The sequence below is a fragment of the Pantherophis guttatus genome, chromosome 7, assembly GCF_059756535.1.
Source record: "Pantherophis guttatus breed Tessera chromosome 7, ASM5975653v1, whole genome shotgun sequence".
In the NCBI taxonomy this organism is placed as follows: Eukaryota; Metazoa; Chordata; class Lepidosauria; order Squamata; family Colubridae; genus Pantherophis; species Pantherophis guttatus.
The window spans coordinates 59,258,232-59,281,115 of NC_142069.1; the positions used below are offsets into that span (position 1 = coordinate 59,258,232).

At 37.2% G+C, this 22,884-nt stretch overlaps 1 long non-coding RNA gene across 1 annotated transcript; it reads left to right on the forward strand.

Moving 5' to 3' along the window:
- Positions 1-16,838: 16,838 nt before the first annotated feature.
- LOC148112874 (uncharacterized) lies at positions 16,839-21,059 on the forward strand. Its single transcript, XR_015728769.1, has 3 exons — positions 16,839-17,693; positions 18,758-20,296; positions 20,645-21,059. It is a non-coding gene; the product is annotated as an uncharacterized LOC148112874 (long non-coding RNA).
- The last annotated feature ends 1,825 nt before the right edge of the window (positions 21,060-22,884 follow it).

The following is a 22,884-nucleotide window of genomic DNA, read 5'->3' on the forward strand; positions in this document are numbered from 1 at the left end:
CTATTAAATCTGTTTCGTTTGGCGTTTTTTCTTGCTTCCAATTTTTTGCGTATATTATTCTTGCAGCTGTTAGTATGTGAATTGTGAGATATTTAATATCTTTAGAGTATGATTTATTAAAGATTCCTAATAAAAACATTTCTGGTTCTTTATCTATCTGTGTTTCTGTTATTTGTTCCAAACATTTTTTGATGTTAGAACAAAATTTCTTTGCTGCCGGGCATGTCCACCATAAATGATAGAAGGTTCCTTGTGTCTTCTTACACTTCCAGCAGATCGGACTGTTTTTGGGCTGTATTTTTGCCAGTCTAGTTGGAGACATGTGCCACCTGTAAAACATTTTCAGTTGGTTTTCCTTGTACGCCACTGCTCTTGTTAATTTTATATTTACTTGCCAAAACTTTTCCCATTTATCCAAATTTATTGTATGTTTGATGTTTTGGGCCCATTTAATCGTTTCCTTAACTGTCTCTTCTTCCATTTTATAGCATAAAAGAAATTGTAAATTCTGCTAATTAGTTTATTTTCTGAATCTAATATAATTTTATCTATTTCTTGTTTTTGTTTATGAATTTCATATATTTTTATATGTTCTCTATATTTAGATTGTATTTGGGTATAAGTCCACCAATCTATTTCTCTTTCTATGTCTGTCTCCACTTGTTGTTTTATCTTCAGTTTACCTTGATAGTCAATTAAATCTTTATATCTAATTATTTTTGTCTTATCTGTTAGATTTGGGTGTCTAATTGATTCTACTGGTGATAACCAATTTGGTATTTTCATATAGTGTTGTTTTTTAATTTTGAGCCAAATTTGTAATAATTTGTTTCTTATTGTGTGTCTTTTAAAGTATGAATGTGTTTTGTATCTTTCATCCCACATAAAGGAGTGCCAGCCAATTTGAAGTTCGTGTCCCTCAATTGTTAAAGTTCTAAGATTTTTTAATTCTATCCAGTCTTTGACCCATGACAATACTGCTGCTTGATAATATGTCTCCCAATCTGGAGTGCAACTCCATTTTTCTAAATCCTTCTTTGTTTGTTCTATTAGCTTGTCATAATTATTTTCTTTTATTGCTGAAGTTCTTGTTGACAGCCAGATTCCTAAGTATTTTATTTTTTTCGTTGTTTGGATTTGTATACTATCTGTTAATTCTTTTTCTTGATTTTTCATAAGATTTTTTACAATTAATTTCGATTTGCTTTTATTAATTTTCAGTCCGGCCACTTCTCCGAATTCTTCTATTTTTTGAAACAGATTTGGTATAGATTCCATGGGTTTTCTGTTATAAACACTAGGTCATCAGCAAAGGCCTGGACTTTGTATTCTTCTTTATTAATTTTTAAACCTTCAACTCCTTGATCTTTTCTAATTTTTTTCAGAAGAATTTCCAATGATAGTATGTACAGTAAAGGTGAGAGTGGGCAGCCTTGTCTGACTCCTTTTGTTATGTTAAATTTATCTGTTATGTCGTCATTCATAATTATCCTTGCTGTTTGGTTAGTATAAATTTCTTCTATGATTTTTCCAAATTTTTCCCCAATTTGCATATTTTGTAATTGTCTAATCATAAATTTCCAGTTTTGGTTATCGAAAGCTTTTTGGGCGTCAAGGAAAACCAACAAGGCCTGTTTCTCCGGATGTATTCATAATATTCTAGAGTATTAAGTATTATTCTCATATTGTTTTTTATTTGGCGTCCATGGAAGAAATCCATTTTGGTCTGCATGTATATATGTATTTAGTACTAATGTAATTCGCTCGGCCAGAATTGCTGCAAATATTTTGTAATCGGTGTTCAGTAATGAGACAGGTCTATAGTTTTGAATTTGCTGAAGATCTGTATCTTCTTTTGGTATGATTGTGATTATTGCTTCTGTCCATGTCTTTGGAATTTTAGCTTTCTCCATGGCTTCATTATATAACATCAACATATTTTCTCCCAGTACTTCTTGCATTGTTTTATATATTTCCACCGGTAGCCCATCGGGTCCCAGTGTTTTGTTATTTTTTTGCTTTTTCAGTACTTCGCCTAATTCTAATTTAGTTATTGGCCTATTGAGCATTTCTCTTTGATCTTCTGTAATTTTTGGCATGTCAGATTTTTCTATATATTGTTTTATCTTTTCTTCTTCTACTTCTTCTTGTTTATATAGATTTGCATAAAATTTCTTAATAATTTCTTTTTTGGCCTCTCTTTTATGTTGGATTTCCCCTTTATCATCTCTCAATTGATGTATCATTCTTTTATTCCTTTCTTTCTTCAATTTATAGACTAAAGATCTGCCTGTCTTGTTTGCATATTCAAAATAATTTTGTTTCGCCATTTTTATTTTTTGGGCTAATTCCTTTTGGTTTATCAGATTCAGTTGATGTTTAATTATTTTCCACTCTTCTTTTATTGTTTTATCTTGGGGTTCTTTCTGCAATTTTTGTTCTATTTGTTTTAGGTCTTTCTCTAATTTGTCTAATTGTTTCTTCTCTTTATTTTTCTTCCCTGTATATGCAATTACCAGGCCCCTTATATATGCTTTTAAGGTATCGCATGTATTTTGTAAGGAAGTTTCCTCTTTTTTATTTATCTGAAAGAATATTTTAATTTCCTTTTCTAACATCAAATTAAATTCTTTTTCTTTACCTATTCTTTGATTCATTGTCCATCTCCTGAACCTCTTTTCCCCTTTCCAGTTTATGAGTAATGGATTATGATTTGCCCATTGGTTTATGCCTATCTTAATTGATTCTACCGCTGTTTGGATATTTGGGGTCATTCAGGCCATGTCCAATCTTGACCACAAATTGTGTGAGTGGGAGTAAAAAGTGTATTGGGTCTCATCTTCATGTATTTCCCTCCATACATCTCTCAAGTTTAATTCTTCAGCCATATTAAAAAATTCTTTTGGAAGTATATCCTTTTTCTTTTGTTTTTTTATCAGTTTTGTAATCCTTGTTTACATTTATTATTCCATTATAATGCCCTATTAAACAGATATTTTTATATTCCAGTTCTGCTAATTTTATATGTAGATATTTAAAGAATTCCTGTTGTTTTTGATTGGGTGCATATATCACTACTATTAATATTTTTTCTGTTCCTAATTCTACCACCATCACTCTACCTTCCTCATCAGCATAAACTAATTTAGATTGTATTTTTTCTTTTATGTAAATCGCTACTCCTTTTTTCTTTTTTCGGGACAGGGATGTATATAGTCTTCCTAGTTTGGGGTTTTCTATAATTTTCTGATGCTCTTTTTGGATATGTACTTCTTGCAGACATATCACATCTGCTTCTAATTTTCGTAGTTTTGTAAATGATTTCTTTTCTTTGGAGCATTTAATCCATTGATGTTTACTGAAAAGAGTTTAATTGGTTCATCCATTGCCTATTGTATCTGTTTTTTTGTGTGTCTTATTTCCATCCGTGACTTTGCTTTTGCGCCTTCTCTTTCCTCCCTTTCTTTTTCTTGCCTCTTTCTTGTTTCTTTTTCTCGGCTTGTTTCTGTTAGCTCTTCTTCTTGACTTCTACTATCAATTTCTTCCTTACTTTCCTGCTCTTCTTCCAGCCTAAAATGTGTGCTATGAAATTCCCTTGCCTTCTCTAGAGTGTCTATTTTATATTTTTTATCTTCCCACATAATTAAGATCCCCTCTATTGGCAACCATCTATACATTATTTTATACTTAATCAGTAATGATGCTAAGAACTGGTATTGTTGCCGTATGTTTCTTATTATTCGGGGTATCTATTTTAAAATTATGATTTCTTTATCATTATAAGTCACTGTTTCTTGTCTGGATTTCCTATAGACTTCCTCCCGAATAGATATTTTTGAAAATTTAACGTGGACTCGTCTCGCTAATCTATGCCTCCTTATATAATTCGTTTGTACACAATATGTTTCCTCCAGTTGTCCTTTTATTTCCTTTTGGTCTTTTTGAGTCATTCCTGAGATGATCTCCACCATTTTTCCTTCTAGATCCTCATCTTTTTCCTCTGGTATGTTTTGAAAGCGCAAAAAATGAGGCCTTTTCCATTTCAAGCATGGCTAATGAATCTGACATTTCTTTATTTAGTTGTAAAGTTTTTTGTTCCATTGCTTCTACTTTTAATTCTACATGATCTATTTTCGTTTCCGCTTTTCTAATTCTCTGTTCATTCTCTACTATAGATTGTTGAATACCCCCAATTTTATCATTCATGGTCTTAATGTCCTCCTTAACTTCTCCTATTTCATTTCTAATCTCTGCATGGAAAGTTCTCATTTCTTCCTGATTTTCCGCTATTTTTTCTTGTGTTTTGAGTAGTGATTCCTGAATTGTTTGGAAAATATTCTGTATTACATTTGGTGACATTTCCAATTTTCTTTTTCTTTTCCTACCATGCTATCTATTGTTTTTTGTTGTAGTGGGGAGGCAGTCATTACTGTCGTGCTTGTTATAGGTTTTTTCCCTGTTTTTGTTATGGTGGATGTTGTAGACATTTTCAATATTTGTGTAAAACTTTCCCACCTTAACATAAAGTTTTAGATTATTTCTTAGTATTTTCCTTTTCCCCCACACAACCACTTATTCCTCACACGACTTATTTCTATTATTTCCCAGTTACCCCACTTAGACAGTTAATTTCTATTCACAATACAAATCAATTTACTTATACTTATTTCATCAATCACAGTTTTTAGTTTTCTTAATTTTCTGATTACCAATCTATTCAATCACTCAATTTATCTATCACAAGAGTATAATCAGCTCATTCACTATTTCATATCAAAATTCCAATCAATCACTCTAACAGCAAATCCTTATCTTTCTTTTATCACCACTTATAATTTCACAGTATAATTTACATTTATATATAAATTATTGTTTATATATAATTCTAATTCTATAGATATTAAACGTATTAGCTTTTAAGTATTAACTTTTCCCCCCAAGAATAGTATTAACTTCCCTCTTAAATTAAATCGTGATCTATATCTATCTGTATCAATTTTAGTAGTCCTGGTCTTTCAATCACTGCATTCGATTTTCAAGTCTTTTTAAGTTTATAAATCCAAAGTCTAAGCAAATTTTCTATGCTCACAAATTCCACAACTTGTTCCTTCCGCTCGAGTTCCGGTATTTCAGTCTCTGTGTTCAGTTTTCAAGTCTTTTTAAGTTTAAATCATTATAAACCCAGAGTTCAAACAAAGCTTCTATGCTCACGTATTCTGCAGCCTGTTCCTTCCGCTCAAGTTCAACTGCCTTCGCCTTCTTCAAGCGCTCCCTCTCTGTCTCATTATATTTGCTTAGTCATTCTATGGGTCCCTTCTCTTCCGCGCTGTATTATTTCATTCACTTTCTTTTCTCCTTTATACCACCGCTGTCGTATTTCCAATTTTCCTCCTTCGCTTCAGTTGCGCGTCTCCTGCTTACCGCCTTTATTGTAGGGGATCTTTTTACCGTCACTTATTTTTTTATTATTATTATTTTTATTTGATTTATATGCCGCCCTTCTCCGGAGACTCAGGGCGGCTTACAATGCGTTAAGCAATAGCCTTCATACTTTTGTATATTTATACAAAGTCAGCTTATTGCCCCCACAAACTGGGCCCTCATTTATCCTACCTTAGAAAGGATGGAAGGCTGAGTCAACCTTGAGCCTGGTAAGATTCGAACCTGCAGAATTTGCAGGCAGCTGTGTTAATTACAGGGTGCATTGAACCACTGTACTACCAAGGCTCCTTGAAATTGCTTTCCACTCTTTGCTTCAATCTAGGTGGGCACCATCACTCCTGTCCGCCGGAAAGGCCGACTTCTTCTCCACCAATTTAGGAGGTTAATCGCTTGTCCTCCCTGATGCTAGCGCAACGCCAGGAGTCTTCGCGAATTCCTCTTTCGTTTCCCGATCCCTCCAAGTTCAGGAATGCCCTTAAAGAGCAACTAATGAAGAATTTTTGGGTTTCAGAAACGGCGCCTCCGTTTCCTTGCCCTCTCGCGATGACATCACCACCGGAAGTCTCCATGATTTTCTTAATAACTTCATCTTGTGTTGGTATTTTCTCATTTTTCTAGTTTTTAGCAAACACAATTCTAGCAACTGTTAAAACATTCATAATCAAATATCTCAATTCTCTATTGCATATTTCTGGCACAATCCCTAATAAAAAAATCTCTGGCTTAAAGTCTATGTTTTTTTGTCATTTTTTCCAACCATGTGTGGATTTTAGTCCAGTATCTTTTAGCTTCTACACATGTCCACCACATATGGTAATATGAGCTCGGTGTCTGATGACATTTCCAACACTTTTCGGATTTGTTCTTGAACATTCTGGCTATTCTTGTCGGGGGTAGATGCCACCTGTAAAACATCTTATATAAGTTTTCCTTATATGTGTTGACATTGTCATTTTATAATTTTGCAGCCACAATTTTTGCCATTTCTCCAAATCAATTCCATAACCAAATTTTTTCCCCCATGCAATCATTGTTTCTTTAACTTGTTCTTCTTCCAACTTTACCTCTAATAAATAACCATACAATTTTTTAATTACATAGTCGTCAGAACCTGTTAAAATTTTATCTAAGTTAATCAAATTATTATAAAAACCATCTGTCTTACAATCTTCATCATAACTAGAATGTATTTGCATATAAGAAAACCAATTCATCTTTAAACCTTGTTCCTCCAATTCTTGCTTTGATTTGAGTTCACCCTTTTCATTCAATAGCTCACTATATCTAACAATTTGTTCCCTTCTAAATATTATTGAATATGAAAATGCTTCAATCGTCGATAACCAGACTGGAATTTTTAAATAGTGTTGTTTTTTAATCTTCTCCCAATTTAGAAACAAAGCCTCTAGTATATAATGTCTTCTAAAGTACCCCTTGTACCATAAGTCACGTCCTTCTAAAGTCAATAATCTAATGTTTCTTAACGTTATCCATTCTTTAATCCACATCAAACTTGTCGCTTGATAATAAAGTTCCCAATTAGGCAAACTAAAACCTCCTCTTATTTAGCATCTTGCAACAGTTTCAATTTTATCCTCACCTTTTTACCCTGCCAAATATATTTTAACATTATTTTATTCAAATCTTCAAAATAGTCTTTCCCCAATCTACTTGGAATTGTCTGGAACAAATATAAAATTCTAAATAGTATATTCATTTTAATTGTCAATATTCTCCCTATCAATGATAATTGTAAATTTTCCCATTTTGCCAAATCTGTCCCAATCTGTTGTTTGAGTTTATTATAGTTATTCTCTTTAACTGTGCTACATCTTGCTGTCAAATATATCCCCAAATATTTAACCTTATTTGTGACCTGCATCTTTGATATTTCCACCAATTCTTCTTTTTGTTTTATTAAAATATTTTTTGTCAAGATCTTCATTTTATTTTTATTAATTTTTAGACCTGCTACTTTCCCAAATTCTCCTATTTTATCTATCAATGTAATTATTGACTCTAGAGGATCTTCAAGAATAAAAATCAGGTCATCTGCGAACGCTTGCAATTTATATTCTTCCTTTTGAATTTTCATTCCTTTTATATCTTTTTCTTCTCTAATATTTCTATTTAGCACTTCTAATGTTAATACAAACAACAGAGGAGACAGTGGGCAGCCTTGTCTCGTTCCTTTTTTATCTCGATAGACTCTGTCAATTCTCCATTTATCATTATTTTTGCTGTTTGTTTATAGTATATGGCTTCTATTACTTGAATAAAATTTCTGCCAAAGCCCATCTACTCCAATTGAAGTAATATAAATCGCCAGTTGACATTATCAAAGGCTTTCTGAGCATCTAGAAATATCAAAGCCATTTGCTTTTCAGGATGTGCCTCATAGTATTCCAAAGTGTCCAGAATTATCCTCATATTGTTTCTAATCTGTTTTTTGGCAGAAACCCGTTTTGATCAGAATGTATAAAATTATTTAAATATCTTTTAAGTCTTTCTGTCAATATTGAAGCAAAAATTTTATAATCTGAATTGAGCAGGGAAATCGGCCTATAATTCTTGATTTGTTGAGGGTCTGTATCCTCTTTTGGAACAAGTGTAATGTATGCTTCTGACCATGACTTGGGTATTTTCCTCTTTAACATAACATCATTCATAACTTCTAGCAATGGGAGACTCAACGATTCCTGTAATGTCTCATAATATTCCGCTGGCAGACCATCCGGGTCTGGTGCCTTCCCATTCTTTTGTTTTTTAAGTGCTTCGGTTAATTCCATCATTGTTATATTTCCTTCTAACATCATTTCAATATCTTCCGAAATCTGGGGTAAATTCGCCTTTTGTAAATATTGTTTAATATTTTCCTCCTCTATATTTTCTTGTGCATATAGTTTTCTATAGTAATCTTGTATAATTTCTTTCTTCTTTGTTCCCGAATCTAATTTGTCCTTGGTCATCTATTAGTTGCGTTATTTTTCTTGATTCTCTCTCTTTTTTCAATTTATATGCTAACCATCTACCTGGTTTGTTGGCATCTTCAAAATAGTTCTGTTTAGCACTTCTGATTTTTTGTGCTAAGTCTTCTTTTTCTATTAATCCCATTTTATGCTTAGTTGTATCCATTTTCATTTTAATATCCTCCTTTTGTGGAAATTTCTGAAGTTCCTTTTCGAGTTTCTTATAGTCATCCTCTAGTGTTTTATAGGCTTGTCTTTTCTTAATATTTCTTTTCCTTGTATAGTCTATTATCAAACCTCTAGTATAATCTTTCATTGTATCCCAAATATTTTGCATCGATGTGTCCTCTTTTCTATTTTCTTTAAAAAAGAAAGCCAATTCTTTCTCCATTTTCTGTACAAAGTCCTTTTCTTTTAATATTGTATTATTTAGAGTCCATCTAGATCATATCCTTTGTCCTTTCCATCTCTCGGTCACTGGATTGTGATCTGCCTAGGTATTTGCTTCTATTTCAATTTCTTCTATATTAGAAGTCAATTCAATTGTTGTCCATATCATGTCTAATCTAGACCATGATGAATGTCTGTCAGAATAAAAAGTATATTGCCTATTTTTTGCATTTCTTTCTCTCCATGCAGCTTTTAAGTTTGCTTCTTCTATCATTTTAAAAAAGGATTTTGGAAGTATCTTTCTACTGTGCTTTATTGCCTTGTGTGTATTGTAGTCTAATTTCTCATCTACTATACCATTAAAATCCCCCATCATACAAATATTGTCGTAGTCCAATTATTTTCTTATGTAGCTTTCTGTAGAAGTCGCCTTGGATGTTATTTGGAGCATATATTGCTATTAAAAGTATTTTCATATTATTATCTATTATTTCCACCATCAAAATTCTTCCCTCATCATCTGCATATATTTGCTCTGCTGGAATTGTGTTTCTAATGTATAAGACAACTCCCCTTTTCTTACATTGTGGCAATGAAGTAAAAATTTTCCCTAATTTAGGCTGTACCAGTAACTGTTCATGTTGCTTTTTAATGTGCACTTCTTGCAAGCAGATTATATTAAACTTTAATTTCTCTAATTTATGGAATACCTTTGTTCTTTTAATGGCTAAATTAAGTCCGTTTATATTTATTGTAATCAATTTTTTCTCTTCCATATTCATATTTTATATGAGGGGTTTATTGCCCTAGTAGATGTCGGTTCACGTTGTTCTTTGTATTCCACAATACCCCCTACTGCTCCTTCTGCCTTTTCAATCATTGCTAAGTCTTCTTCTTGAATTTCAATCAGTGGTTCTGCCTTTCTTGTTTCCATTTCTTTCTCTCTGAGAAATTCTGCATAAAATGCTTTAGCTTTGTCCATTGAATCTATTCTATATCTTTGCCGTTGCCACGTAAGCACTAATACTTCTGGTATCAGCCATCTGTAATTCACACCTTTTTGAAGTAGTATTTTAGTCAGGATATCGAGCCCGATATCTGCTCGACATGATTGCCACCATGAGAGACATCCAAATGGTGTCCAAGGAATACACAACATGAAGGCGGGGGACACTTACTAGACTCTTGGGTTAGCGGTAGTGATGGGTTCAGTTGATTCTGGTGGTGGTGGTGGCTACAATTCGTGATTAGGCTGCGGGTCAGGTTTGCTGATGGAAGGATAATTGTCTGCAACACCCGAAACACGGAAGAGAATGGAGCAAACCATGGATGCTGCTATAAGTGTCAGAACAAGGATCAGCTGAGAGGAATGCATATGGATGGGGTGTGGGCACGGTTGGTGCGCTGTTTTCAAAAAGCGTGTGGGCTTCCGGTTGGCACCGCTGTCGTTGCTAGACGGTCCTTTCAAGACCGCTAGCCCCACCGCCCGTAAAGAGCCACCTCTACAGCTGAGAGGCAGCTTGAAAAGCTCCACGATCCTGAGGAATTGGGAGGAGAGCCGGCGAGACAAGGTAGAGCCCCCTGCGAAGTCCCCAGACTGTCTTTTTTGCTTCTGGGGAGGAAGCAGGGTGAGGCTCCCTATCCAGCTCGCCGAGGCTCTGGACTCCGGGGACAACTCTGCATCCAGCAGAGCCAGACGACGCGACCAACATAACGAGTGAAAGCCAAGAGAATTACCAAAAATAAACAGGGTGGAATCTGGACTTGAAATTTAAACTGCAAGTATTTTTATTAGCCCTGTGAATGAATTTAAGAATTGAGAAAAAGTGAAAGTTTGTTAAAATGGCGTCCAGCTTCAGCGGTAGGGAAAAAAGCTGAAAGTGAAAGTGGATTTGCCTGACTGTTCTAATAAGTTACAAAGTATCTAAAGCAACAGCGCTGGCTAAAAGAAAAGGGAAAAGTTCTTTTCAAAGTGATTCTGATCTGTTTCTTCTCCTATAGAGATTTGATTAAAGCTGGGGAAATTTTTGAGAGGACTTTGTGGTCAAAAGGGAGGGAAGACTTCCTTTTTAGAAAGAATTAGATTGCGTGGCAGAATGGCTTCAAAGCAAACAAAGCCAGCCGCTAAAGCTGCAGGGGGGGGGTTTCTCCCACTCACAAGTCACAAGAGCAGCTATTAAGTTTGCAGACTCAGAGCCAAGCACAGGAGACTGGTTTTAAAGATTTGAAGGAATTTATTGCTGCGGCTCTGTTGAATCAAAATGAAGTTTTGGACCAGAAATTTGAAAAATCTCAACAGGAAATTAAGGAGGTGGTTCAAGAAAAGTATGACAAGATGAAGCGTGACATACTGACAGTTGTGACTGGCTTGTCAGAAGCAGTTGTCCAGATTGATAAAAAAAGTGGAAGAACTTAGTTCAGAAGTAGAATCTAAAATGAAGGAAGCTGATTATAAAATTTCTAATGTTGATAATAAAATGCAAAGGATTGAAAATGAAGTGACAATGATGCAATTTAGATTCATGGAGTTTGCTGTAAGACTGAGAGGAATAAAAGAGAACAATAGAGAGGATTTGAGAAGGGTTTGTGCTGATGCCCTGGCTGTGATGCTAAAGGTTGACCCTGAGGAGATTTTTTGCAAGATTGACAAGGTCTATAGAGTGAATTCTTGGGTGGCAAGGCAAAAGCAATTGCCTAGAGATGTGGTGATCTATTTTACAGATAGAAGAATAAGAAATGATATCTTACAAAAGTCTTTTGTTTCTACTATTCAAGTGGATGGAAGAGAGATTGGGATTTACAAAGAGTTGCCACCTAAGATGCTAAGAGATAGAAAGGATTTTGGATTTTTGGTGACTGAACTAAAGAAACAACAAATTCCATTCAGATGGGATGCTCCAGTTGGCATAATATTGAGGTATCAAGGAGAGAGATATCGATTAAATACTGTTGAAAAAGTGGAAGAATTTTATTTCAATGTTTTTAAAACTGGTGCAGCATCTCCACGTACATCCTCAGTGTTAGGTATAGTGGAGGGTGAAAAAGAGAAGCAATTTGAACAAGAGCTCGAAGAGCAGCGGAAACAGATGGAGATGGAGGCAATGGAAACTCAAGGAGCAACAGGGGGCTTTTTAGATGAACCGTTGCTGGATCTTCCTCTAGAGGCTATAGGTGGACCACCTAAAAACACAAGAGAAGTGGCAGCGGATCTTGACCTGATGTTGCACAATGCTAAAGACCAGCGTATAACTCGAGCAGCTTATAAACAAATTCTAGAGAAACAACAACAGCAGAGATCTAAGTTATCGCAAGATAAGAAGGGAGTCAATGGTAAAGCACAAAAATCAGAAGCTATGGGAGGAGCTAAGCCGAAAACTACCAGACTGGAACAGAAACTTCAGCAAATGCTCTTAACGCTTCAGGAGACTACAAATGACAATTAAGTTTTTATCTTGGAATGTAAATGGACTGAATTCATCACAGAAAAGAAGGAAGATATTTCATTATCTGAGACAATTTAATAATGATGTTATTTGCTTACAAGAAACTCATATTAGAAAACAAGATCAAAAATATTTGATAAATCCTAGATTAGGAGCACAGTTTATAGCCTCAAATTCGGAGAAAAAGAATGGTGTAGTGATTTGTATAAATAAAAGATTGCCAGCAAAAATTTTAGAAGCAGATGACTGCGGAAGATATATAGCAATTGAACTCTCTACAGATAATGGTCCAATTTTGGTGATTGGAATTTATGCTCCTAATCAGCAACAAGAAAATTTTTATAAAATATTGTATTCTAAAATATTACAGTGGGACTTCAGATCTATTTTACTTATGGGAGATTGGAATGGAGTAATAGATCCCAAAAAAGATAAAAAGAGTTTGGCAAAGTCATGTGTTAAATTATCACAGATCTTTTTTGATATGAAAGAAGATTTGGAATTGAAAGATATATGGAGAATGCATAACCCAAAAGAATTGGACTTTACTTTTTTTTCAGATAGACATAGATCCTTCTCTAGAATTGATTTTATTCTACTTACGGCTGACTTACTTTTAAAAACAAAGAAAACAAAGAGATTTCCGAGGACTTTAAGTGACCATAGCCCGGTATGGATAGAAATAGAAATGGGAAAGAATGAGAGAAGATCGTGGAGAATAAATGAAAACTTGTTTAGATATGAAAAGAATGTAAATGAACTTAAAAAACAAATGAAGGAATTTTTTGAAATGAACTTGAATAAGGGTACCCCTATTGAAATTGTTTGGGATGCGAGTAAGGCATATATGCGGGGGATACTGATCCATATGAATTCTAAACATAAATCAAATAGACAAAGAAAAAGATTAGAATTGGAAGGAGAGATAAAGAAAAAAGAACAGATGCTTATAAAAAATCCAACAGATGAAAAATTACAAGGAATTATAAAACTTTTGAAAGACCAATTTCAAATGCTTACAGCGGAACAAGCAGCAACTAATTTACAATTTGCAAAACATAATACATTTTGCAACGCTAATAAGCCGGGCAGGTGGTTAGCTTACACACTGAGGAAACAACAGAGTACTCGGACTATTGGCAGTATTGAGTATGGAGGGAAGGAAGTTTTTCAACAAAGACTAATTAAAGAAGCCTTCTTAGATTATTATACCAAATTATATGCCAAAGATGATATACAGAATGAACTTATAAATAAATATCTAGAAGAAAGGAGAGTTATGAAAATTTCTAGTGATCAAAAGGAAAGAACGAGTTTACCAATAACGGCTGAGGAGATTATTGCTGCTATTAAACAACTGAAAACAGCTAAAGCTCCAGGAACGGATGGTTTAACTGCAGTGTATTATAAAACTTTACAAGTAGAAATGATTGAACATCTTAAAGATTTATTTTGTAGCATACAACAAGGGGGTAAAATACCCCCTTCATGGAAAGCAGCTTTTGTTTCTTTGATACTGAAAGAGGAAGCAGGTTCCACAAAACCGGAAAATTTTAGACCAATATCTCTCCTGAATACGGATTATAAAATTTTTGCAAAAGTATTAGCCAACAGATTAATGCCAGTTATTCAAGAGGTGATTCATCATGATCAAGCAGGATTTATAGAAGGTAGATACTGTATATGAAGGACAATGTGAGGCAAATTATAGATTCATTGGAACATCTTGAGAAGAATAAACAGACCTCTGCAGTGCTGGTGTTTTTGGATGCGGAGAAGGCCTTTGATCGAGTGAACTGGAACTTTCTATTAAAGACTTTAAGAAAGATGGACTTTGGGGAGCAGTTTGTGCAGGCGGTTTCAGCAATTTATCAAGAGCAAACGGCACAAATTATCATTAATGGAAGCTTAACCACAAACTTCAGTATAGAAAAAGGCACAAGACAAGGTTGTCCATTATCCCCATTGTTGTTTATTCTAACTCTAGAAGTCTTGTTGAATACAATACGGGACTCGAGCACTTTGAATGGAATAGTTATAAGGCAAGAGGACTACAGAACAAGGGCATTTGCAGATGATCTGGTTGTTACCCTAACACGGCCGATGGAATCAATAATTCAGATGAAAGACATTATAGAAGAATATGGTATGGTATCAGGATTTAGACTGAATCAGAAAAAAAACCAAGATGATAGTTAAAAATATGACACTTGATCAAAAGAAAGAACTTGAAAGGAAGGCAGGCTTTGAAATAGTATCAAAGGTGAGATATCTAGGAGTTCAAGTTGCAGATTCAAATATAAAACTGTTCCAAAATAATTATGAGGTGTTGTGGCAAAAGGTACAAAAGGATATGCAAACCTGGAAAAAACTGCAGCTGTCTCTACTTGGAAGAATAGCAGCAGTTAAAATGAATGTTCTACCTAGATTTTTATTTTTGTTTCAAATGATTCCGGTGCTTAAAAGTGATAAACAGTTGATGGAATGGCAAAAAGGAGTGAATAAGTTTGTTTGGAATGAGAAAAAGCCAAGAGTGAAATTGAAAATTATGCAAGATGTTCGTGAAAGGGGTGGTCTTAAAACTTCCAAACCTGCGACTGTACTATGAAGCAGCAGCGTTGACACAAGCAAGTGATTGGTTTGGAAGGACAAAGACTGGAATATTGAATATAGAGAGTCATGATCTTGAATTTGGTTGGCATGCATATCTATTCTATGAAAATAAAGTGGATAAAGTATTCAATAGCCATATGCTTAGAAACTCCTTGATGAGAGTATGGAAGAAGCACCGGTTCAAATGGGATTATAAAATACCGTTGTGGTTGGATCTTGGTCATATTATACGGAATATAAATATAAAGTCACTCGGGGGGTTTTTATACAAAGAAGTACTTTTTAATGATAGGGGCAGATGGCAATTAAAGACATTGAACACACTGTTGGAAGAAGGGATTAATTTAACTTGGTTACAGTATAATCAACTTCAATTGAGATGGAGAGAAGATCAAAAAACTGGTTTAATGTTGCATGAAGAAGAATTGGTCAGACAGATAAAAGAGAAAGGCCCAATGCATATCAAGAGGGTTTATAATGTTTTGTTAGAAAGAGACTCAGAAAATGAATTGGTTAAAGATTGTATGATAAAATGGGTGCAAAATTTTGCAGAACCTGTTATGATGGAAACGTGGGAAAAAATATGGGTTCAGAATGTTAAATTTACGCAGTCACAGAACTTGAGGGAAAATTTTTATAAAATGTTTTATAGGTGGCATTTAGATCCTAAGAAATTGTCATGCATGTATCCTAATGTTCAACCAAAATGTTGGAGCTGTGATTGTTTGGATGCTACATATTATCATATATGGTGGACTTGCAAGAAAGTGAAGGCTTTCGGGATAAAAATTTGGTGGGTTATGCAAAATGTTCTGAAGAAAAAACTCAAATTTTCTCCTCAATTGTTTTTATTGGGTATAGTTAAGGGTTTTTCAATGGGTGAAACAAAATTGATATTGTACATGGTGACAGCAGCTAGGTTACTGATTGGTCAATATTGGAAAAGGGATGTTTTGCCTACTATTGAAGAATGGACTTTGAAGGTGGCCAGTTTTGCAGAAATGGCGAAGATATCAGCATACTTAAAAGACCGGCCTCAAGAGACTTATGTATGGGAGTGGAAGAAATGGATAGATTATGTGCAGAATAAATACCAAATTAGGAAGTATCAGATAGCTTTTAGTTGAATGTTGTGTAGAAATGTATAGTATATAGGGGGTAGAATAGTTCAATGTTATGTAGAAATGTATAGTACACAGGGGGGAGATTAGAAGAGCGGTAAAGTATGATATAATATGATGTGGATTTGGATTTCACCTTGGGGAAGTCATGGGAGGAGGGGAGGGTTAGGGAGGGTTAGGGAGGGAAAGAGGGAGGGAAATGGGAAAATTTGTACTTGTAAAACTTTTTCAATAAAAAAAAAAAGCACTGACGGACTTCAACATTCAGTGCTGACTTTGTACCTTCATACTTGGTTCTTCCTGATGCCCGGTTGTTGCGGATTAAACATTGATTTCCTAAACCAGTGGTTTATTTGGTGTTTCAACGGAAGACTGATCCTGGAACTGCCTCCATGTCTCTGAGGGAGAGGTTTGGAGAGGCTAGCTTCAGAGACGCCCCCTCCTGGCAACCATGGGCAATAGGGTTGGACCCCTCAAGTACGTGGAGAGAATGAGGGGGTTCGGGGTCTGATACTCGCTTCCGCCTCATCAGTCCAAATCTGAAACGAGAACAAGTTTCCCAAAAAGAGAAGGTAAAGCAACCTCCTGGTGGAGGGGTTTCTGCACCCACAGGAGGGGATAGTAGATATGGGTCAGGTCACCGTCCAGCGGCTGGGTATGATACGCTTACCGGAAGACCTTTTACTGGACAGAAGCAGGGGGACAGCTCCCGGGGCATAGGCAGGATGCCGGATGGGTTAATAGCAGCTGGGCAATTACCTGTATGGCCAGGGGTTGTGTGGCCACCTCAGCAACCCCAATTTTGGGGCCTGCCTCCCATCCAGGCCTCATTTGATGGAAGTCCAGATAGGGTGGCTTTATTTTTGAGCCAGGTTATTAGTCACTTTGACCTATATGGTCGGTTTTATCCTTCTCAGTGGTCCATGGTGGTGGCTGTTACTACAGTGTTAACCGGAGAGGCAGCAGATTGGGTGTCCGATTTGCACAGTGAGCACGCTAGGGAGTTAACTAATGTAGGTATGTTTTTGGAAAGCCTGTGGAGCAGGTTTGAAGATGAACCAGAACGTTGGCTGCGGAAGGACAGATAGTGTCTATGAAGCAACGGGGTTGACTTGCCAAGGACTATATCAAAGAGTTCAAAAAGGCAGCCGGCCACCTACGAACGTGGTCAGAATGCTTGCTGGTTCATCGTTTTCATCTGGGCCTCGATAGGGAATTATGACAGGCATGTCTGTACAGGGGGTTACCACCACCACCCCGCTTGTCTGAATGGTTCAAAGCCATGGTGGAGTTAGATGTGGGCCTATGAGAGTTCAGACTTCGAGGGGAGAACAGGGTACCTTATCAGCCCAGGTCAGTGGATAGGCTACCAACAAAACCACCCAGTATCCAGACCACCCCTTCCATGAGATCAGAGGCCCTGGGACAATGAACGATCTTTGTGTTTTCAGTGTAACCAAGCGGGACACCAGGCAGCTGACTGCCCTATGGCACCACCAAGGATGGCAGGACAACAAGCCCCCAAGATTGGAGAGAAACCCCGGAGCCGAGGTCGGCCTAGATTCACTCCAGAAAGAACATGACTAGCTGCTCACACTCTAGCTGGGAAGGCTGGTATCTCTAGGACTGATGGAAGAGATCCCCCTACAGCAGGGGGGGACCCATTACCGGAGGAGGCCGATGGAAGTGACGAGGACGATTCGAATGATCCAATGGTGAGCAAACCCGTGCAACCTTTTATAATCCAGGTAGTAATCCGGAATACACACACGGGGGTAAGTAGTAACCATGGGGCTTTGATAGATTCTGGGTGTACACTGTGTTTGATATGGCGTTCTATTGTGAACGCCATATATGTGTATATATGGGTTGTAGCGTTAAACACCCCCATTCGGTTCGAACAAATAGACGGTTCCACTATGGGGGGTGCCCCAGCTACCCATGTCATGGAGCCCATTAAGGTGGAAATAGGGGAGCACTGGGAACACCTACAATTTATAGTGGTGGACAGAATGATTGAACCTCTGATTCTGGGACTCACCTGGTTGGATAAGTGGCAACCTGTTATCTGGTGGGAAGAGGGATTCAGAAAACTCAGGTTCGCTTTGGGACCTGACCCACCTGTAACAGACCAAGCAAAAGCAGGACCAGCTGGAACTCCTCACCCCACAGATGAATCGTTTCCTAGCATCTACGGAGATCTGGAGGAGGTATGTTGTGAGGACAAATGTGAGGAATTACCCCCCCCCCAATCGCCCAACCGATTGTGCCATAGAATTTGATACCAGAAACCAAACCGAGAGCCTCCCACCAGCCAGTACGCTCCCACAGAGAGGGGCTCCTCAGGGTGCCGTCGGTCAAACAATGTCGACTGGCGGCCCCCAGGGAGAGAGCTTTCTCTGTGGGAGCACCTGCCATCTGGAACAAGCTCCCCTCGTAGATACGGAGGATTCCGGATTTACGTACTTTCCACCGGGCCCTCAAGACTTTTTTGTTTCAACAAGCCGGGCTGGACTAACTTCTCCAACTGCTAATTTGAATTTTAAAAGGGGTATTTTAATTGTTGGGCCAAAATTGTTTAATATGTTTTTTAAACTGTTCTTAAATTTTTGTATTTTGTGTGTTTACCTTTGGCTGTTCACTGCCCTGAGTCCTTCGGGAGAAGGGCGGTATATAAATTTAAATAAAGAAATAAATAAACAAGTGTTTGAGCAGTTGAAAAGGCTGTTTGCCTGTGAACTGATACTAAAGCATCCGGATCCATCTTTTCCTTTCGTAGTTCAAACTGATGCGAGTGATGTAGCTGTTGGAGCGGTCTTGCTTCAAGAGAACTCCCAGAGGACAGCCTTGCACCTATACCTCGAGAAAATTGACAACCACAGAACGATGATGGGCTATATGGGAGAAAGAAGCGTTCGTGATACGTTGGGCGTTACTCACCTGGAGACATTTACTTGAAGGAGCACAACCTCCCTTTGAAGTGTGGACGGACCATAAAAACTTAGAGGCTTTGCAAACCCCTAGACGGATGTTGCCTAAACAAGTTAAACGGGCACAGTACTTTTCCCGTTTTAAGTTTACACTAAAATACATTCCCGCCGGATGGAATTTTTTGACTGATGCACTTTCCCGAATGCCTCAATATGACAGCAAGTGAGAGGAAGTAATACAGGCAATGATACCGTCATCGCAGACAGCAGGCCAAGTTTCGGTTGCTTGGACAGCGAACCCGTGGCATACCCTAGTAAAACAGGCTTTATTGGCCGATCAGTGGGTACAGAACAACAAAACCTTGATTTCCACAAGAGACGGTCTAGCCTGGAGAAATGATAAATTGTATATACCAGAGACTGTTAGAATGAAAGTATTAAAACAATGCCATGATGTTAAACCCGCCAGTCACTTTGGCTTCCTTAAAACTTTACACCTCACACGGAGGCAGTTTTGGTGGCCTCGAATGCGTAGAGATGTGGAGGACTACATCAGATCCTGTAAGACGTGTGCCACGTGCAAGCCAAGACCAGGAAAACCATTGGGGCTATTACAGTCAGTTGCTAATCCTGGGAGGCCATGGGATGAGATAGCTATGGACTTTATCGTTGACTTCCCAGACAGCAATGGACAAATAGTAATATGGACTGTAATAGACCTTTTTTCAAAACAAGCCCCTTTCATTCCTTGTAAGGGGCTTCTGTCAGCACAAAAGTTCTCATGAATGTTCATCCACCATATATATCAGTTACACAGAGCACCCCGTAGAATTATTTCAGACTGGGGAGTACAGTTCACCACCCGGTTTTGGCGGGATTTCATAAAGTCGATAGGGTCATCACAAGCTCTCAGTTCAGCTTTCCATCCGAGTACCAACGGGGCGGCTGAACGAGCAATGCCATGATCGAATGGTACTTAAGGAGCTATGTTTCCTACCAACAATCGGATTGGGCTGATCTGATACCGTTAGCTGAAATGGCATATAATAATACAGTGCATAGGATTACAGGTCTAACCCCTTTCCATGTAGTAATGGGTAAGGATTTCCCAGCAATTCCAGAACTGGATACCCAGTCTATAAGTGGCATGTCCCCGGCCGCCTGGGCCGATAAAATTCGGATGAGTTGGCCAAGTGTAAAGCGAGTTTTGAAGAAAGCCGAAGAGGACTACAAACGCCAGGCAGAATACAAACGCCAGGTCTCCTACACAGAGACTGAAACCTCTCCATGTAGGGGAACATGTGTTTCTGTCCACCAAATATATCAAACTATGAAATCCGTGTAAAAAGCTCAGCCCAAAATATCTCGGACCTTTCATGGTAACCAAGGTAATCAATCCCGTAACCATTAGATTGAAACTCCCTTCCTTACTAGGGAAAATACACCCAGTATTTCACATCAGTTTACTTAAACCAGTGGCACACACCACCTCTACCACCCGCCCAGGTCCGATTACCCAAGATGAATATGAACTTGAGGACATCTTAGACTCCAAGATAAAGAGGGGAAGGCTGAAATACTTAGTGAAATGGAAAGGGTATCCTTATGAGTCATCATCATGAGTGCATGCCCACAACGTTAAAGCCCCTTGTTTAGTACAACAGTTTCATAAGAAATACCCACATAAACCACAAGTCACTTAAAGTCTGTTAATGACATTCCTTTATTTCTTACAGGAGGGCACCTGGTAGGGGGCTGCCTGTCGAGCCCGATATCTGCTCGACATGATCACCAGCGTGAGAGGCATCCAAATGGCGTCCAAGGAATACACAACATGAAGGCGGGGGACGCTTACTCGGGTTAGCGGTGGTGACGGGTTCAGTTGATTCTGGTGGTGGTGGTGGCTACAATTCATGATTAGACTGGGTCAGGTTCGCTGATGGAAGGATAATTGTCTGCAACACCCAGAGCAATGGAAACGCGGAAGAGAGCGGAGCAAACCACGGATGCTGCTGTAAGCGTCAGAACAAGGATCAGCTGAGAGAGAGGAATGCGTGTGGGTGGGGCGTGGGCGCAGTTGTCGCGCTGTTTTCAAAAAGCGCTGACGGACTTCATACTTACTTTGTACCTTCATACTTAGTTCTTCCTGATGCCCAGTTGTTGCGGATTAAACATTAATTTCCTAAACCAGTGGTTTGTTTGGTGTTTCAATGGAAGACCGCCCAGGCGAGGATCAGAGGAGCCGAGACAGGAATTGATATTCTCTCCTCATCTCTCTCACTCTTCTCGGTATTTGCTTCAGAACCACAATTTCTTTCTCCTTTCTCCTCAGTGTTTTTTCTCTTGCAATCTGCAATATTTGTGCTTTAATCAATTTTTTGGTAAACCTTATATGGACTTCTTGTGGTAATTTGTTTCACATTGCGTACCTTGTATAGACTCGAAATATCTCATCTATGCCATCCATCATCTTTTCTTTGGTAATTTCTAATGCTTCTCCTAAGATTTCTATCATTATTTCTGCCAAATTCTCTCCCTTTTCTTCTTCTATATTTTAAAATCTGAGATAAAATTCTGATCTGTCCATCTCCCATCCAACTAATCCACTCTTATCTCATTCAACTTCATCCAATCTAGTATCAATATCTCTGATTTTTTTCTCTCTTTGCTCTTCCTTTTCCTCAATTTTTTGGAGTCTATCTTCATATTTCATCATCATCTGTTGTATATTCTCCACTTTCTCATCTGTTTTCTCTGTTCTTTTTTCAATCTTCTCTACTTTTGTTTGTATATTTTGAATTCCTTGTAAAATCATCTGTAGTGTCGTCTCCTTTTCTTTCTCTCTTTCATTCTCCTTCTCTTGTTGTAGCATCATCTGTATTGACCGCTGTCCTCCAGATGGTGATGAAGAAGGTGTCAATGCGGAAGAGCCAATAGCCGTTGCTTTTTTACTCATTCTGTAAAGTAGTTGCAAAAGGTTTAAACAAATAAAAAATTCTTCAGGTTCTTCTATACCTTAATCGGTTTATGGATGGGGCAAGTATTACCCCAAATATCAATAAAATACGCAAAAAGCAAAAAAGAAAAAAGAAAAAACAACAAAAAGCAAAGAAGCAATCTTCAGGCTCTTGTATGCCTTAATCCAATTCAATCCAATAAAAAAATATTAACCACCTTGGCAATCTCCACTCCAAAAAAGAGAGGAAAAAAGCAAAATAAAAAAAACAAAGGAGAAAAAAAACAAAAGAGAAGCACTAAAAAAGTATATATATTTGTAAAAAAAGAAATTTAAAAATTAAAGAAGAAAAATTAAAGGTCCTCCATCAACTCACAGTCCAATTGAAAATGCTTACACAGGGGAAGGGTGAAGAAACTACCACTTAGAAAAAAAAAGAGAAAGAGAAAAAAATGCCTAAATAGAAATCACTTCTGCTTAAAATCCAAGGATTCTTTTATTAGGTCCCAAATAGTATTTACAATTCTCTTTCAGAGTCACTACAAATTCCTTCTTATTCAATCTCAGGCTCCTGCCTCTGATAGTTCCCAGAAGAACACCTGAAAAAACAATTCTACAGACAGTTTTAATGTCCTTTTGATGTTCTCCCCACTATCTTATCTATAAAAAGGCTCAGAGTCCTTGAATTGTAACACAATTGTTACTTCTTTAATCAAAGAAAATGAAACAAAATTTCCAATCCACTAGATGGCAGTGTTACATATTCTCTTCCCTTTCCCTTGCTATATTCAATGTACATTAGAGTAAAAATAGCCAAAAGGAGAGAAAAAAAATACCAAAAAAATGAAATCAGAACAAATTTATAATAAAAAGGCACTAAAAATTTAAAAATTCAATAGCAAGTCAGAGACCTGCAATCCAATCCAATCCAGTCCAGGTTGAAAAGCAAAAAGCATTTAAACATCCACCAATGCGAATAATTTGAAAGTAAAAAACAACTACCTTCGACTCGAGTTTAAT